Raw genomic sequence first — 21,111 nt, forward strand, 5'->3', positions numbered from 1 at the left:
ATAGAGGATAGGATATTATAGAGGATAGGATATTATAGAGGATAGGATAGGATAGAGGATAGAATAGGATAGAGGATAGGATAGAGGATTGGATAGGATAGAGGATATTATAGGATAGGAGTTAGGATAGGATAGCGGATAGGTTAGGATGGAGTATAGGATACGAATGAGGATAGGATAGGGTTGAGGATAGGATAGGATAGGATAGAGGATAGGATAGGATAGAGGATAGGATAGGATAGAGGATAGGATAGGATAGAAGATAGAGGATAGGATAGAGGATAGGATAGAGGATTGGATAGGATAGGATTGAGGCTAGGATAGGATAGTGGATAGGATAGGATAGAGGATAGGATAGGATAGAGGATAGACTATATAATAGTGGATAGGATAGAGGATTGGATAGGATAGGGGATATTATAGGATAGAGGGTAGGATAGGATAGCGGATAGGATAGGATATAGGATAGGATAGGAAAGAGGATAGGATAGGATTGAGGGTAGGATAGGAAAGAGGATAGGATAGGATTGAGGGTAGGATGGGATAGAGGATAGGATTGGATAGAGGATAGGATAGGATAGAGGATAGGATAGGGGATTGGATAGGATAGAGCAGTGGATAGAGGATACGATATGATTCTGGATAGGATAGGATAGAGCAGACGATAGCGGATAGGATAGGGGATTGGATTGGATAGAGGATAGGATAGGATACAGGATAGGATAGGATAGAGTATAGGATATAGGATTGGATAGGATAGAGGATAGGATACGATAGAGGAGAGGGTAGGATTCAGGATAGGATAGGATAGAGGATAGGATATAGGATTGGATAGGATAGAGGATATTATAGGATAGAGGATAGGATAGGATAGCGGATATGTTAGGATGGAGTACACGATACGAATGAGGATAGGATAGGGTTGAAGAAAGGATAGGATAGGATAGAGGATTGAATAGGAGAGGGGATAGGATAGGATAGAGGATAGGATAGGATAGAGGATAGGATAGGATAGAGGATAGGATAGGATAGAGGATAGTATAGGATAGAGGATAGGAGAGGATAGAGGATTGGATAGGATAGAGGATAGGATAGGATAGAGGATAGGATAGGATAGAGGATAGGATAGAGGATAGGATAGGATAGATTATAGGGTAGGGTAGAGGATAGGATAGGATTGAGGCTAGGATAGGATTGGATAGAGAATAGGATAGGATAGAGGATAGGATAGGATAGAGGATAGGATAGGATAGAGGTTAGGATAGGATAGAGGGTAGGATAGGATAGAGGATAGGTCGGGATAGAGGATGGGATAGAGGATTGGTTAGGATAGAGGATAGGACACGATAGAGGATAGGATAGGATAGAGGATAGGGTAGGATAGAGGATACGATAGGATAGAGGATAGGATAGAGAATAGGATAGAGGATTGGATAGGATAGGATAAGATAGAGGATAAGATAGGGGATTGGATAGGATAAGGGATAGGATCGGATAGAGGATAAGATAGGGGATTGGATAGGATAGAGTATAGGATACGATAGAGGATCGGATAGGATTGAGGATAGGATAGAGGATAGGATAGGATAGAGGATAGGATATAATACAAAATATGATAGGATAGATGATATTATAGGACAGAGGACGGGATAGGATAGAGGATATGATCTTATGGAGTATAGGATAGGATAGTGGAAAGTATAGTTTAGTGGAAAGGATAGGATAGAGGATAGGATAGGGGATTGGATAGGATAGAGGATAGGAGGCGAAAGAGGATAGGATTGGATAGAGAATAGGATAGAGGATAGGATAGAGGATTGGATAGGATAGAGGATATTATAGGATAGAGGATAGGATAGGATAGCGGATAGGATAGGATGGAGTATAGGATAGAATTGAGGATAGGATAGAGGATAGGACAGGATAGAGGATAGGATAGGATAGATTATAGGGTAGGATAGAGGATAGGATAGGATTCAGGATAGGACGGGATAGAGGAGAGGATAGAGGATTGGATAGGATACAGGATAGGATACGATAGAGGATAGGATAGGATAGACGATAGGATAGAGAATAGGATAGGATAGAGGATAGGCTAGGATAGAGGATAGGATTGGATAGAGGATAGGATAGGATAGTGGATCTGATAGGATACAGGATAGGATAGGATAGAGGATCAGATAGGATAGAGAATCGGATAGGATAGAGGATAGGATAGGATAGAGGATAACATAGGGGATTGGATATAATAGAGGATAGGAGACGACAGAGGATAGTATAGGATATAGGATTGAGTAGGATACGATAGAGGATAGGATAGGATAGGATAGAGGATAGGATCGGATAGAGGATAGGATCGGATAGAGGATAGGATAGGATAGAGTATAGGATATAGGATTGTATAGGATACGACAGAGGATAGGATAGGATAGGATAGATGATATTATAGGATAGATGGTAGGATAGGATAGCGGATAGGAGAAGATATATGATAGGATAGGAAAGAGGATAGGATAGGATAGAGGGTAGGATGGGATAGAGGATAGGATAGTATAGAGGATAGGATAGGATAGAGGATAGGATAAGAAAGAGGATAGGATAGGATAGAGGATAGGATACGATAGAGGATAGGATAGGATAGACGATAGGATAGAGAATAGGATAGTATAGAGGATAGGCTAGGATAGGGGATAGGATTGGATAGAGGATATAATAGGATAGAGGATAGGATAGGATGGAGGATAGGATAGAGGATAGGATAGGATAGAGGATAGTATAGGATAGTGAATAGGATAGGATAGATGATATTATTGGATATAGGATACAATATGATATAGGATAGGATAGAGGATACGATAGAGGATACCATAGGATAGAAGATTGGATAGGATAGCCGATAGGATAGGATAGAGGATAGGATAGGATTGAGGCTAGGATAGGATAGTGGATAGGATAGGATAGAGGATAGGATAGGATAGGATAGAGGATAGGATAGAGGATAGGATAGAGGATAGGATAGAGGATAGGATAGGATAGGATAGAGGATAGGAGACGAAAGAGGATAGGATTGGAGACGAAAGAGGATAGGATTGCATAGAGAATAGGATAGAGGATAGGATAGGATAGAGGAAAGGATAGGATAGGATAGAGTATAGGATAGAGGATAGGATAGAGGATTGGATAGGATAGAGGATATTATAGGCTAGAGGATAGGACAGGATAGCGGATATGTTAGGATGGAGTATACGATACGAATGAGGATAGGATAGGGTTGAAGATAGGATAGGATAGGATACAGGGTAGGATAGGATAGAGGATAGGATAGGATAGAGGATAGGATAGGATACAGGATAGGATAGGATAGAGTATAGGATATAGGATTGGATAGGATAGAGGATAGGATACTTTAGAGGATAGGGTAGGATTCGGGATAGGATAGGATAGAGGATAGGATATATGATTGGATAGGATAGAGGATATTATAGGATAGAGGATAGGATAGGATAGCGGATATGTTAGGATGGAGTACACGATACGAATGAGGATAGGATAGGGTTGAAGAAAGGATAGGATAGGATAGAGGATTGAATAGGAGAGGGGATAGGATAGGATAGAGGATAGGATAGGATAGAGGATAGGATAGGATAGAGGATAGGATAGGATAGAGGATAGTATAGGATAGAGGATAGGAGAGGATAGAGGATAAGATAGGGGATTGGATAGGATAGAGTATAGGATACGATAGAGGATCGGATAGGGGATTGGATAGGATAGAGGATAGGATAGGGGATTGTATAGGAAAGGGGATAGAATGGATAGAGGATAGGATAGGATAGAGGATAAGATAGGGGATTGGATAGGATAGAGGATCGGATAGGATAGAGGATAGGATAGGGGATTGGTTAGGATAGAGGATAGGAGACGATAGAGGATAGGATAGGGGATTGGATAGGATAGAGGATAGGATAGGGGATTGTATAGGAAAGGGGATAGGATAGGATAGAGGATAGGATATTATAGAGGATAGGATATTATAGAGGATAGGATAGGATAGAGGATAGAATAGGATAGAGGATAGGATAGAGGATTGGATAGGATAGAGGATATTATAGGATAGGAGTTAGGATAGGATAGCGGATAGGTTAGGATGGAGTATAGGATACGAATGAGGATAGGATAGGGTTGAGGATAGGATAGGATAGGATAGAGGATAGGATAGGATAGAGGATAGGATAGGATAGAGGATAGGATAGGATAGAAGATAGAGGATAGGATAGAGGATAGGATAGAGGATTGGATAGGATAGGATTGAGGCTAGGATAGGATAGTGGATAGGATAGGATAGAGGATAGGATAGGATAGAGGATAGACTATATAATAGTGGATAGGATAGAGGATTGGATAGGATAGGGGATATTATAGGATAGAGGGTAGGATAGGATAGCGGATAGGATAGGATATAGGATAGGATAGGAAAGAGGATAGGATAGGATTGAGGGTAGGATAGGAAAGAGGATAGGATAGGATTGAGGGTAGGATGGGATAGAGGATAGGATTGGATAGAGGATAGGATAGGATAGAGGATAGGATAGGGGATTGGATAGGATAGAGCAGTGGATAGAGGATACGATATGATTCTGGATAGGATAGGATAGAGCAGACGATAGCGGATAGGATAGGGGATTGGATTGGATAGAGGATAGGATAGGATACAGGATAGGATAGGATAGAGTATAGGATATAGGATTGGATAGGATAGAGGATAGGATACGATAGAGGAGAGGGTAGGATTCAGGATAGGATAGGATAGAGGATAGGATATAGGATTGGATAGGATAGAGGATATTATAGGATAGAGGATAGGATAGGATAGCGGATATGTTAGGATGGAGTACACGATACGAATGAGGATAGGATAGGGTTGAAGAAAGGATAGGATAGGATAGAGGATTGAATAGGAGAGGGGATAGGATAGGATAGAGGATAGGATAGGATAGAGGATAGGATAGGATAGAGGATAGGATAGGATAGAGGATAGTATAGGATAGAGGATAGGAGAGGATAGAGGATTGGATAGGATAGAGGATAGGATAGGATAGAGGATAGGATAGGATAGAGGATAGGATAGAGGATAGGATAGGATAGATTATAGGGTAGGGTAGAGGATAGGATAGGATTGAGGCTAGGATAGGATTGGATAGAGAATAGGATAGGATAGAGGATAGGATAGGATAGAGGATAGGATAGGATAGAGGTTAGGATAGGATAGAGGGTAGGATAGGATAGAGGATAGGTCGGGATAGAGGATGGGATAGAGGATTGGTTAGGATAGAGGATAGGACACGATAGAGGATAGGATAGGATAGAGGATAGGGTAGGATAGAGGATACGATAGGATAGAGGATAGGATAGAGAATAGGATAGAGGATTGGATAGGATAGGATAAGATAGAGGATAAGATAGGGGATTGGATAGGATAAGGGATAGGATCGGATAGAGGATAAGATAGGGGATTGGATAGGATAGAGTATAGGATACGATAGAGGATCGGATAGGATTGAGGATAGGATAGAGGATAGGATAGGATAGAGGATAGGATATAATACAAAATATGATAGGATAGATGATATTATAGGACAGAGGACGGGATAGGATAGAGGATATGATCTTATGGAGTATAGGATAGGATAGTGGAAAGTATAGTTTAGTGGAAAGGATAGGATAGAGGATAGGATAGGGGATTGGATAGGATAGAGGATAGGAGGCGAAAGAGGATAGGATTGGATAGAGAATAGGATAGAGGATAGGATAGAGGATTGGATAGGATAGAGGATATTATAGGATAGAGGATAGGATAGGATAGCGGATAGGATAGGATGGAGTATAGGATAGAATTGAGGATAGGATAGAGGATAGGACAGGATAGAGGATAGGATAGGATAGATTATAGGGTAGGATAGAGGATAGGATAGGATTCAGGATAGGACGGGATAGAGGAGAGGATAGAGGATTGGATAGGATACAGGATAGGATACGATAGAGGATAGGATAGGATAGACGATAGGATAGAGAATAGGATAGGATAGAGGATAGGCTAGGATAGAGGATAGGATTGGATAGAGGATAGGATAGGATAGTGGATCTGATAGGATACAGGATAGGATAGGATAGAGGATCAGATAGGATAGAGAATCGGATAGGATAGAGGATAGGATAGGATAGAGGATAACATAGGGGATTGGATATAATAGAGGATAGGAGACGACAGAGGATAGTATAGGATATAGGATTGAGTAGGATACGATAGAGGATAGGATAGGATAGGATAGAGGATAGGATCGGATAGAGGATAGGATCGGATAGAGGATAGGATAGGATAGAGTATAGGATACAGGATTGTATAGGATACGACAGAGGATAGGATAGGATAGGATAGATGATATTATAGGATAGATGGTAGGATAGGATAGCGGATAGGATAAGATATATGATAGGATAGGAAAGAGGATAGGATAGGATAGAGGGTAGGATGGGATAGAGGATAGGATAGTATAGAGGATAGGATAGGATAGAGGATAGGATAAGAAAGAGGATAGGATAGGATAGAGGATAGGATACGATAGAGGATAGGATAGGATAGACGATAGGATAGAGAATAGGATAGTATAGAGGATAGGCTAGGATAGGGGATAGGATTGGATAGAGGATATAATAGGATAGAGGATAGGATAGGATGGAGGATAGGATAGAGGATAGGATAGGATAGAGGATAGTATAGGATAGTGAATAGGATAGGATAGATGATATTATTGGATATAGGATACAATATGATATAGGATAGGATAGAGGATACGATAGAGGATACCATAGGATAGAAGATTGGATAGGATAGCCGATAGGATAGGATAGAGGATAGGATAGGATTGAGGCTAGGATAGGATAGTGGATAGGATAGGATAGAGGATAGGATAGGATAGGATAGAGGATAGGATAGAGGATAGGATAGAGGATAGGATAGAGGATAGGATAGGATAGGATAGAGGATAGGAGACGAAAGAGGATAGGATTGGAGACGAAAGAGGATAGGATTGCATAGAGAATAGGATAGAGGATAGGATAGGATAGAGGAAAGGATAGGATAGGATAGAGTATAGGATAGAGGATAGGATAGAGGATTGGATAGGATAGAGGATATTATAGGCTAGAGGATAGGACAGGATAGCGGATATGTTAGGATGGAGTATACGATACGAATGAGGATAGGATAGGGTTGAAGAAAGGATAGGATAGGATAGAGGATAGAATTGGAGAGGGGATAGGATAGGATAGAGGATAGGATAGGATAGAGGATAGGGTAGGATAGAGGATACGATAGGATAGAGGATAGGATAGAGAATAGGATAGAGGATTGGATAGGATAGGATAAGATAGAGGATAGGATAGAGGATTGGATAGGATAGGATAAGATAGAGGATAAGATAGGGGATTGGATAGGATAAGGGATAGGATCGGATAGAGGATAAGATAGGGGATTGGATAGGATAGAGTATAGGATACGATAGAGGATCGGATAGGATAGAGGATAGGATAGGGGATAGGATAGGATAGAGGATAGGATAGGATAGAGGATAGGATAGGATAGGATAGCGGATAGGTTAGGATGGAGTATAGGATACGAATGAGGATAGGATAGGGTTGAGGATAGGATAGGTTAGGATAGAGGATAGGATATAGGATTGGATATGATAGAGGATAGGATACGATAGACGATATGATAGGGGATTGGATAGGATAGAGGATAGGATAGGATTGAGGATAGGATAGGTTAGAGGCTCGGATATTATAGAGGATAGGATATAATACAAGATATGGTAGGATAGATGATATTATAGGATAGAGGACGGGATAGGATAGAGGATACGATCTTATGGAGGACAGGATAGGGTAGAGGAAAGTATAGGGTAGTGGAAAGGATAGGATAGAGGATAGGATAGGGGATTGGATAGGATAGAGGATAGGAGACGATAGAGGATAGGATAGGGGATTGGATAGGATAGAGGATAGGATTGGATAGAGAATAGGATAGAGGATAGGATAGGATAGAGGAAAGGATAGGATAGGATAGAGGATAGGATAGAGGATAGGATAGAGGATTGGATAGGATAGAGGATATTATAGGGTAGAGGATAGGATAGTATAGCGGATATGTTAGGATGGAGTATACGATACGAATGAGGATAGGATAGGGTTGAAGATAGGATAGGATAGGATAGAGGATAGGATTGGATAGAGGATAGGATAGGATAGAGGATAGGATAGGATAGAGCATAGGATAGGATAGAGGATAGGATAGGATAGAGGATAGGATAGGATAGAGGATAGGATAGGATATGATAGAGGATAGGATAGAGGATAATATAGAAAAGAAGATAGGATAGGATAGCGGATAGGTTAGGAGGGAGTATAGGATACGAATGAGGATAGGATAGGGTTGAGGATAGGATAGGATAGGATAGAGGATAGGATATAGGATTGGATATGATAGAGGATAGGATACGATAGACGATATGATAGGGGATTGGATAGGATAGAGGATAGGATAGGATTGAGGATAGGATAGGTTAGAGGCTCGGATATTATAGAGGATAGGATATAATACAAGATATGATAGGATAGATGATATTATAGGATAGAGGACGGGATAGGATAGAGGATACGATCTTATGGAGGATAGGATAGGGTAGAGGAAAGTATAGGGTAGTGGAAAGGATAGGATAGAGGATAGGATAGGGGATTGGATAGGATAGAGGATAGGAGGCGAAAGAGGATAGGATTGGATAGAGAATAGGATAGAGGATAGGATAGAGGATTGGACAGGATAGAGGATATTATATGATAGAGGATAGGATAGGATAGCGGATAGGATAGGATGGAGTATAGGATAGAATTGATGATAGGATAGGCTTGAGGATAGGATACGATAGAGGATAGGAGAGGATAGAGGATAGGATAGGATAGAGGATAGGATAGGATAGAGGATAGGATAGAGGATAGGATAGGATAGATTATAGGGTAGGATAGAGGATAGGGTAGGATAGAGGATACGATAGGATAGAGGATAGGATAGAGAATAGGATAGAGGATTGGATAGGATAGGATAAGATAGAGGATAGGATAGAGGATTGGATAGGATAGGATAAGATAGAGGATAAGATAGGGGATTGGATAGGATAAGGGATAGGATAGGATAGAGGATACGATATTATAGAGGATAGGATAGGATAGAGGATAGGATCGGATAGAGGATAAGATAGGGGATTGGATAGGATAGAGTATAGGATACGATAGAGGATCGGATAGGATAGAGGATAGGATAGGGGATTGGATAGGATAGAGGATAGGAGACGATAGAGGATAGGATAGGGGATTGGATAGGATAGAGGATAGGATAGGGGATTGTATAGGAAAGAGGATAGGATAGGATAGAGGATAGGATATTATAGAAGATAGGATACGATAGAGGATAGGATACGATAGACGATATGATAGGGGATTGGATAGGATAGAGGATAGGATAGGATTGAGGATAGGATAGGTTAGAGGCTCGGATATTATAGAGGATAGGATATAATACAAGATATGATAGGATAGATGATATTATAGGATAGAGGACGGGATAGGATAGAGGATACGATCTTATGGAGGATAGGATAGGGTAGAGGAAAGTATAGGGTAGTGGAAAGGATAGGATAGAGGATAGGATAGGGGATTGGATAGGATAGAGGATAGCAGGCGAAAGAGGATAGGATTGGATAGAGAATAGGATAGAGGATAGGATAGAGGATTGGACAGGATAGAGGATATTATATGATAGAGGATAGGATAGGATAGCGGATAGGATAGGATGGAGTATAGGATAGAATTGATGATAGGATAGGCTTGAGGATAGGATAGGATAGAGGATAGGAGAGGATAGAGGATAGGATAGGATAGAGGATAGGATAGGATAGAGGATAGGATAGAGGATAGGATAGGATAGATTATAGGGTAGGATAGAGGATAGGGTAGGATAGAGGATACGATAGGATAGAGGATAGGATAGAGAATAGGATAGAGGATTGGATAGGATAGGATAAGATAGAGGATAAGATAGGGGATTGGATAGGATAAGGGATAGGATAGGATAGAGGATACGATATTATAGAGGATAGGATAGGATAGAGGATAGGATCGGATAGAGGATAAGATAGGGGATTGGATAGGATAGAGTATAGGATACGATAGAGGATCGGATAGGATAGAGGATAGGATAGGGGATTGGATAGGATAGAGGATAGGAGACGATAGAGGATAGGATAGGGGATTGGATAGGATAGAGGATAGGATAGGGGATTGTATAGGAAAGAGGATAGCATAGGATAGAGGATAGGATATTATAGAGGATAGGATACGATAGAGGATAGGATAGGATTGAGGCTAGGATAGGATAGGATAGAGGATAGGATAGGATAGGATAGAGGATAGGATAGGATAGGATAGAGGATAGGATAGAGGATATAATAGAGGATAGGATAGAGGATAGGATAGAGGATAGGATAGAGGATAGGATAGAGGATTGGATAGGATAGAGGATAGGATTGGATAGAGAATAGGATAGAGGATAGGATAGAGGATTGGATAGGATAGAGGATAGGATTGGATAGAGAATAGGATAGAGGATAGGATAGAGGATTGGATAGGATAGAGGATATTATAATGTAGAGGATAGGATAGGATAGCGGATATGTTAGGATGGAGTAGACGATACGAATGAGGATAGGATAGGGTTGAAGATAGGATAGGATAGGATAGAGGATAGGATGGAGGATAGGATAGGATAGAGGATAGGATAGGATTGAGGCTAGGATAGGATAGTGGATAGGATAGGATAGAGGATAGGATAGGATAGGATAGAGGATAGGATAGAAGATTTGATAGAGGATAGGATAGGATAGGATAGATGATAGGATAGAGGATACGATAGAGGATTGGATAGGATAGAGGATAGGATACGATAGAGGATTGGATAGGATAGAGGATAGGATACGATAGAGGATAGGGTAGGATTCAGGATAGGATAGGATAGAGGATAGGATATAGGATTGGATGGGATAGAGGATATTATAGGATAGAGGATAGGATAGGATAGCGGATATGTTAGGATGGAGTATACGATACGAATGAGGATAGGATAGGGTTGAAGATAGGATAGGATAGGATAGAAGATAGGATAGGAGAGGGGATAGGATAGGATAGAGGATAGGATAGGATAGAGGATAGGATAGGATAGAGGATAGGATAGGATAGGATAGAGGATAGGATAGGATAGAGGATAGGATAGGATACAGGATAGGATAGGATAGAGGATAGGATAGGATAGAGGATAGGATAGGATAGAGGATAGGATAGGGTAGAGGATAGGATAGGAGAGGGGATAGGATAGGAGAGGGGATAGGATAGGATAGAGGATAGGATAGGATAGAGGATAGGATAGGATAGAGGATAGGATAGGATAGAGGATAGGTTAGGATAGGATAGAGGATAGGATAGAGGATAGGATAGAGATTAGGATAGAGGATTGGATAGGATAGAGGATATTATAGAGTAGAAGATAGGATAGGATAGCGGATAGGTTAGGATGGAGTATAGGATCCGAATGAGGATAGGATAGAGTTGAGGATAGGATAGGATAGGATAGAGGATAGGATAGGATAGAGGACAGGATAGAGTATAGGATAGGATAGAGGATAGGATAGGATAGAGGATTGGAGTGTATAGAGGATAGGATATAGGATTGGATAGGATAGAGAATAGGATAGGATAGTGGATAATATAGGATAGAGGATAGGATTGGGGATTGGATAGGATAGAATATACGAGACGATAGAGGATAGGATAGGATAGAGGATAGGATAGAGAATAGAACAGGATAGAGGATAGGATAGGATAGATGATATTATAGGATAGAGGATAGGATAGGACAGAGGATAGGATAGGATGGAGGATAGGATAGGGGATTGGATAGGATACAGGATCGGAGACGATAGAGGATAGGATAGGGGATTGGATAGGATAGAGTATAAGAGACGATAGAGGATAGGATAGGATAGAGGATAGGATAGGATAGAGGATAGGATAGGATAGAGGATAGGATAGGACAGAGGACAGGATAGGATAGAGGATAGGATAGGATAGAGGATAGGATAGGATAGAGGATAGGATAGGATAGAGGATAGGATAGGATAGAGGATAGGATAGGATAGAGGATAGGATGGAGGATCGGATAGAGGATACGATAGGATAGAGGAAAGGATAGGATAGAGGATAGGATAGGTAATTGGATAGGATAGAGGATAGGATAAGGTAGAGGATAGTATAGGATAGAGGATATAATAGGATAGAGGATAGGATAGGATAAAGGATAGGATAGGATAGAGGATAGGATAGGATAGAGGATAGGATAGGATAGAGGATAGGATAGGATAGAGGATAGGATAGGATAGAGGATATGATAGAGGATAGGATAGGATAGAGGATAGGATAGAGTATAGGATAAGGTACAGGATAGGATAGGATAGAGGATATAATAGGATAGAGGATAGGATAGGATAGAGGATAGAGTAGGATAGAGGATAGGATAGGATAGAGGATAGGATTGGATAGAGGATCGGATAGAGGATAGGATAGGATAGAGGATAGGATAGGATAGAAGATAGTATAGGATAGAGGATAGGATATAATAGAGGATAGGATAGGACAAATGATAGGATAGCATAGAGGATAGGATAGGATAGGATAGAGGATAGGATAGGATAGGATAGGATAGGATAGGATAGGATAGAGGATAGGATAGGATAGGATAGAGGATAGGATAGGATAGGATAGAGGATAGGATAGGATAGGATAGAGGATAGGATAGGATAGTATAGAGGATAGGATAGGATAGGATAGAGGATAGGATAGGATAGAGGATAGGATAGAGGATAGGATAGGATAGAGGATCGGATAGAGGATAGGATAGGATAGGATAGATGATAGGATAGAGGATACGATAGAGGATTGGATAGGATAGAGGATAGGATACGATAGAGGATAGGGTAGGATTCAGGATAGGATAGGATAGAGGATAGGATATAGGATTGGATGGGATAGAGGATATTATAGGATAGAGGATAGGATAGGATAGCGGATATGTTAGGATGGAGTATACGATACGAATGAGGATAGGATAGGGTTGAAGATAGGATAGGATAGGATAGAGGATAGGATAGGAGAGGGGATAGGATAGGATAGAGGATAGGATAGGATAGAGGATAGGATAGGATAGAGGATAGGATAGGATAGGATAGAGGATAGGATAGGATACAGGATAGGATAGGATAGAGGATAGGATAGGATAGAGGATAGGATAGGATAGAGGATAGGATAGGGTAGAGGATAGGATAGGAGAGGGGATAGGATAGGAGAGGGGATAGGATAGGATAGAGGATAGGATAGGATAGAGGATAGGATAGGATAGAGGATAGGATAGGATAGAGGATAGGTTAGGATAGGATAGAGGATAGGATAGAGGATAGGATAGAGGATAGGATAGAGGATTGGATAGGATAGAGGATATTATAGAGTAGAAGATAGGATAGGATAGCGGATAGGTTAGGATGGAGTATAGGATCCGAATGAGGATAGGATAGAGTTGAGGATAGGATAGGATAGGATAGAGGATAGGATATAGGATTGGATATGATAGAGGATAGGATACGATAGACGATATGATAGGGGATTGGATAGGATAGGATTGAGGATAGGATAGGTTAGAGGCTCGGATATTATAGAGGATAGGATATAATACAAGATATGATAGGATAGATGATATTATAGGATAGAGGACGGGATAGGATAGAGGATACGATCTTATGGAGGATAGGATATAATAGAGGAAAGTATAGGGTAGTGGAAAGTATAGGATAGAGGATAGGATAGGGGATTGGATAGGATAGAGGATAGGAGGCGAAAGAGGATAGGATTGGATAGAGAATAGGATAGAGGATAGGATAGGATAGATTATAGGACAGGATAGCGGATAAGATAGGATATAGGATTGGATAGGATAGAGGATAGGATGGGATGGAGGATAGGATAGGATAGCGGATAGGATAGGGTAGAGTATAGAATAGGATAGAGGATAGGATAGGATAGAGGATAGGATAGGAATGAGGATAGGATAGGAATGAGGATAGGATAGGATGGATAGGATAGGATAGAGGATAGGATAGGATAGAGGATAGGATAGGATAGAGGATAGGATAGGATAGAGGACAGGATAGAGTATAGGATAGGATAGAGGATAGGATAGGATTGAGGATATTATACGATACAGGATAGGAGACGATAGAGGATAGGATAGGATAGAGGATAGGATAGAGAATAGAACAGGATAGAGGATAGGATAGGATAGATGATATTATAGGATAGAGGATAGGATAGGACAGAGGATTGGATAGGATGGAGGATAGGATATTATAGAGGATGGGATAGGATAGAGGATAGGATAGGATAGAGGATAGGATATAGGATTGGATAGGATAGAGAATAGGATAGGATAGTGGATAATATAGGATAGAGGATAGGATTGGGGATTGGATAGGATAGAATATAGGAGACGATAGAGGATAGGATAGGATAGAGGATAGGATAGAGAATAGAACAGGATAGAGGATAGGATAGGATAGATGATATTATAGGATAGAGGATAGGATAGGACAGACGATAGGATAGGATGGAGGATAGGATAGGGGATTGGATAGGATACAGGATCGGAGACGATAGAGGATAGGATAGGGGATTGGATAGGATAGAGTATAAGAGACGATAGAGGATAGGATAGGATAGAGGATAGGATAGGATAGAGTATAAGAGACGATAGAGGATAGGATAGGATAGAGGATAGGATAGGATAGAGGATAGGATAGGATAGAGGATAGGATAGGATAGAGGATAGGATAGGATAGAGGATAGGATAGGATAGAGGATAGGATAGGATTGAGGATAGGATAGGATAGAGGATAGGATAGAGGATCGGATAGAGGATAGGATAGGATAGAGGAAAGGTTAGGATAGAGGATAGGATAGGTAATTGGATAGGATAGAGGATAGGATAAGGTAGAGGATAGTATAGGATAGAGGATAGGATAGGATAGAGGATAGGATAGGATAAAGGATAGGATAGGATAGAGGATAGGATAGGATAGAGGATAGGATAGGATAGAGGATAGGATAGGATAGAGGATATGATAGAGGATAGGATAGGATAGAGGATAGGATAGAGTATAGGATAAGGTACAGGATAGGATAGGATAGAGGATATAATAGGATAGAGGACAGGATAGGATAGAGGATAGAGTAGGATAGAGGATAGGATAGGATAGAGGATATGATTGGATAGAGGATCAGATAGAGGATAGGATAGGATAGAGGATAGGATAGGATAGAAGATAGTATAGGATAGAGGATAGGATAGAATAGAGGATAGCATAGGATAAATGATAGGATAGCATAGAGGATAGGATAGGATAGGATAGAGGATAGGATAGGATAGGATAGGATAGGATAGAGGATAGGATAGGATAGGATAGAGGATAGGATAGGATAGGATAGAGGATAGGATAGGATAGGATAGAGGATAGGATAGGATAGGATAGGATAGAGGATAGGATAGGATAGAGGATAGGATAGGATAGAGGATAGGATAGAGGATAGGATAGGATAGAGGATAGGATAGAGGATAGGATAGGATAGAGGATCGGATAGAGGAAAGGATAGGATAGAGGATAGGATAGGTAATTGGATAGGATAGAGGATAGAATAAGGTAGAGGATAGGATAGGATAGAGGATAGGATAGGATAGAGGATAGGATAGGAAAGAGGATAGGATAGGATAGAGGAAAGGATAGGATAGAGGATAGGATAGGATAGAGGATAGGATAGGATAGAGGATAGGATAGGATAGAGGATAGGATAGGATAGAGGATAGGATAGGATAGAGGATAGGATAGAGTATAGGATAAGGTACAGGATAGGATAGGATAGAGGATATAATAGGATAGAGGATAGGATAGGATAGAGGATAGAGTAGGATAGAGGATAGGATAGGATAGAGGATAGGATAGGATAAATGATAGGATAGCATAGAGGATAGGATAGGATAGGATAGGATAGAGGATAGGATAGGATAGGATAGGATAGGATAGAGGATAGGATAGGATAGGATAGAGGATAGGATAGGATAGGATAGAGGATAGGATAGGATAGGGTAGAGGATAGGATAGGATAGGATAGAGGATAGGATAGGATAGAGGATAGGATAGAGGATAGGATAGGATAGAGGATCGGATAGAGGATAGGATAGGATAGAGGATAGGATAGGATAGAGGAAAGGATAGGATAGAGGATAGGATAGGTAATTGGATAGGATAGAGGATAGAATGAGGTAGAGGATAGGATAGGATAGAGGATAGGATAGGATAGAGGATAGGATAGGATAGAGGATAGGATAGGAAAGAGGATAGGATAGGATAGAGGATAGGATAGGATAGAGGATAGGATAGGATAGAGGATAGGATAGGATAGAGGATAGGATAGGATAGAGGATAGGATAGGATAGAGGATAGGATAGGATAGAGGATAGGATAGAGGATAGGATATGATAGAGGATAGGATAGGATAGAGGATAGGATAGGATAGAGGATAGGATAGAGGATAGGATATGATAGAGGATAGGATAGGATAGAGGATAGGATAGGATAGAGGATAGGATAGGATAGAGGATAGGATAGGATAGACGATAGAATAGAGGATACGATAGGATAAAGGATAGGATAGGATAGAGGATAGGATAGGATAGAGGATAGGATAGGATAAAGGATAGGATAGCATAGAGGATAGGATAGGATAGGATAGGATAGGATAGAGGATAGGATAGGATAGAGGATAGGATAGGATAGAGGATAGGATAGGATAGAGGATAGGATAGGATAGAGGATAGGATAGGATAGAGGATAGGATAGGATAGAGGATAGGATAGGATAGAGGATAGGATAGGATAGAGGATAGGATAGGATAGAGGATAGGATAGAGGATAGGATAGTATAGAGGATAGGATAAGATAGAGGATAGGATAGAGGATAGGATAGGATAGAGGATAGGATAGAGGATAGGATAGTATAGAGGATATGATAAGATAGAGGATAGGATAGGTAATTGGATAGGATAGAGTATAGGATAAGGTAGAGGATAGGATAGGATAGAGGATATAATAGGATAGAGGATAGGATAGGATAGAGGATAGGATAGAGGATAGGATAGTATAGAGGATAGGATAAGATAGAGGATAGGATAGGTAATTGGATAGGATAGAGTATAGGATAAGGTAGAGGATAGGATAGGATAGAGGATATAATAGGATAGAGGATAGGATAGGATAGAGGATAGGATAGGGTAGAGGATAGGATAGGATAGAGGATAGGATAGTATAGAGGATATCATAGGATTGAGGAAAGGATAGGATAGAGGAAAGGATTGGATAGAGGATAGGATAGGATAGAGGATAGTACAGGATAGAGTATACGATAGAGGATTGGATATGATAGAGGATAGGATAGAGGATACGATAGAGGATTGGATATGATAGAGGATAGGATAGAGGATAGGATAGGATAGAGGATAGGATAGGTAATTGGATAGGATAGAGTTTAGGATAAGGTAGAGGATAGGATAGGATAGAGGATATAATAGGATAGAGGATAGTATAGGATAGAGGATAGGATAGGAAAGAGGATAGGATAGGATAGAGGATAGTATAGGATAGAGGATAGGATAGAATAGAGGATAGGATAGGATACAGGATAGGATAGGATAGAGGATAGGATAGGTAATTGGATAGGATAGAGGATAGGATAAGGTAGAGGATAGTATAGGATAGAGGATAGGATAGGATAGAGGATAGGATAGGATAAAGGATAGGATAGGATAGAGGATAGGATAGGATAGAGGATAGGATAGGATAGAGGATAGGATAGAATAGAGGATAGGATAGGATAGAGGATATGATAGAGGATAGGATAGGATAGAGGATAGGATAGAGTATAGGATAAGGTACAGGATAGGATAGGATAGAGGATATAATAGGATAGAGGATAGGATAGTATAGAGGATAGAGTAGGATAGAGGATAGGATAGGATAGAGGATAGGATTGGATAGAGGATCGGATAGAGGATAGGATAGGATAGAGGATAGGATAGGATAGAAGATAGTATAGGATAGAGGATAGGATAGAATAGAGGATAGGATAGGATAAATGATAGGATAGCATAGAGGATAGGATAGGATAGGATAGAGGATAGGATAGGATAGGATAGGATAGGATAGAGGATAGGATAGGATAGGATAGAGGATAGGATAGGATAGGATAGAGGATAGGATAGGATAGGGTAGAGGATAGGATAGGATAGGATAGAGGATAGGATAGGATAGAGGATAGGATAGGATAGAGGATAGGATAGAGGATAGGATAGGATAGAGGATCGGATAGAGGATAGGATAGGATAGAGGATAGGATAGGATAGAGGAAAGGATAGGATAGAGGATAGGATAGGATAGAGGATAGGATAGGATAGAGGATAGGATAGGATAGAGGATAGGATAGGATAGAGGATAGGATAGGATAGAGGATAGGATAGAGGATAGGATATGATAGAGGATAGGATAGGATAGAAGATAGGATAGGATAGAGGATAGGATAGAGGATAGGATATGATAGAGGATAGGATAGGATAGAGGATAGGATAGGATAGAGGATAGGATAGGATAGAGGATAGGATAGGACAGACGATAGAATAGAGGATACGATAGGATAAAGGATAGGATAGGATAGAGGATAGGATAGGATAGAGGATAGGATAGGATAAAGGATAGGATAGCATAGAGGATAGGATAGGATAGGATAGGATAGGATAGAGGATAGGATAGGATAGAGGATAGGATAGGATAGAGGATAGGATAGGATAGAGGATAGGATAGGATAGAGGATAGGATAGGATAGAGGATAGGATAGGATAGAGGATAGGATAGGATAGAGGATAGGATAGGATAGAGGATAGGATAGGATAGAGGATAGGATAGAGGATAGGATAGTATAGAGGATAGGATAAGATAGAGGATAGGATAGAGGATAGGATAGGATAGAGGATAGGATAGAGGATAGGATAGTATAGAGGATATGATAAGATAGAGGATAGGATAGGTAATTGGATAGGATAGAGTATAGGATAAGGTAGAGGATAGGATAGGATAGAGGATATAATAGGATAGAGGATAGGATAGGATAGAGGATAGGATAGAGGATAGGATAGTATAGAGGATAGGATAAGATAGAGGATAGGATAGGTAATTGGATAGGATAGAGTATAGGATAAGGTAGAGGATAGGATAGGATAGAGGATATAATAGGATAGAGGATAGGATAGGATAGAGGATAGGATAGGGTAGAGGATAGGATAGGATAGAGGATAGGATAGTATAGAGGATATCATAGGATTGAGGAAAGGATAGGATAGAGGAAAGGATTGGATAGAGGATAGGATAGGATAGAGGATAGTACAGGATAGAGTATACGATAGAGGATTGGATATGATAGAGGATAGGATAGAGGATACGATAGAGGATTGGATATGATAGAGGATAGGATAGAGGATAGGATAGGATATAGGATAGGATAGGTAATTGGATAGGATAGAGTTTAGGATAAGGTAGAGGATAGGATAGGATAGAGGATATAATAGGATAGAGGATAGTATAGGATAGAGGATAGGATAGGAAAGAGGATAGGATAGGATAGAGGATAGTATAGGATAGAGGATAGGATAGAATAGAGGATAGGATAGGATACAGGATAGGATAGGATAGAGGATAGGATAGGTAATTGGATAGGATAGAGGATAGGATAAGGTAGAGGATAGTATAGGATAGAGGATAGGATAGGATAGAGGATAGGATAGGATAAAGGATAGGATAGGATAGAGGATAGGATAGGATAGAGGATAGGATAGGATAGAGGATAGGATAGGATAGAGGATAGGATAGGATAGAGGATATGATAGAGGATAGGATAGGATAGAGGATAGGATAGAGTATAGGATAAGGTACAGGATAGGATAGGATAGAGGATATAATAGGATAGAGGATAGGATAGTATAGAGGATAGAGTAGGATAGAGGATAGGATAGGATAGAGGATAGGATTGGATAGAGGATCGGATAGAGGATAGGATAGGATAGAGGATAGGATAGGATAGAAGATAGTATAGGATAGAGGATAGGATAGAATAGAGGATAGGATAGGATAAATGATAGGATAGCATAGAGGATAGGATAGGATAGGATAGAGGATAGGATAGGATAGGATAGGATAGGATAGAGGATAGGATAGGATAGGATAGAGGATAGGATAGGATAGGATAGAGGATAGGATAGGATAGGGTAGAGGATAGGATAGGATAGGATAGAGGATAGGATAGGATAGAGGATAGGATAGGATAGAGGATAGGATAGAGGATAGGATAGGATAGAGGATCGGATAGAGGATAGGATAGGATAGAGGATAGGATAGGATAGAGGAAAGGATAGGATAGAGGATAGGATAGGTAATTGGATAGGATAGAGGATAGAATAAGGTAGAGGATAGGATAGGATAGAGGATAGGATAGGATAGAGGATAGGATAGGATAGAGGATAGGATAGGAAAGAGGATAGGATAGGATAGAGGATAGGATAGGATAGAGGATAGGATAGGATAGAGGATAGGATAGGATAGAGGATAGGATAGGATAGAGGATAGGATAGGATAGAGGATAGGATAGGATAGAGGATAGGATAGGATAGAGGATAGGATAGAGGATAGGATATGATAGAGGATAGGATAGGATAGAGGATAGGATAGGATAGAGGATAGGATAGAGGATAGGATATGATAGAGGATAGGATAGGATAGAGGATAGGATAGGATAGAGGATAGGATAG

This window comes from Halictus rubicundus, unplaced genomic scaffold, assembly GCF_050948215.1.
Source record: "Halictus rubicundus isolate RS-2024b unplaced genomic scaffold, iyHalRubi1_principal scaffold0144, whole genome shotgun sequence".
Lineage (NCBI taxonomy): Eukaryota > Metazoa > Arthropoda > Insecta > Hymenoptera > Halictidae > Halictus > Halictus rubicundus.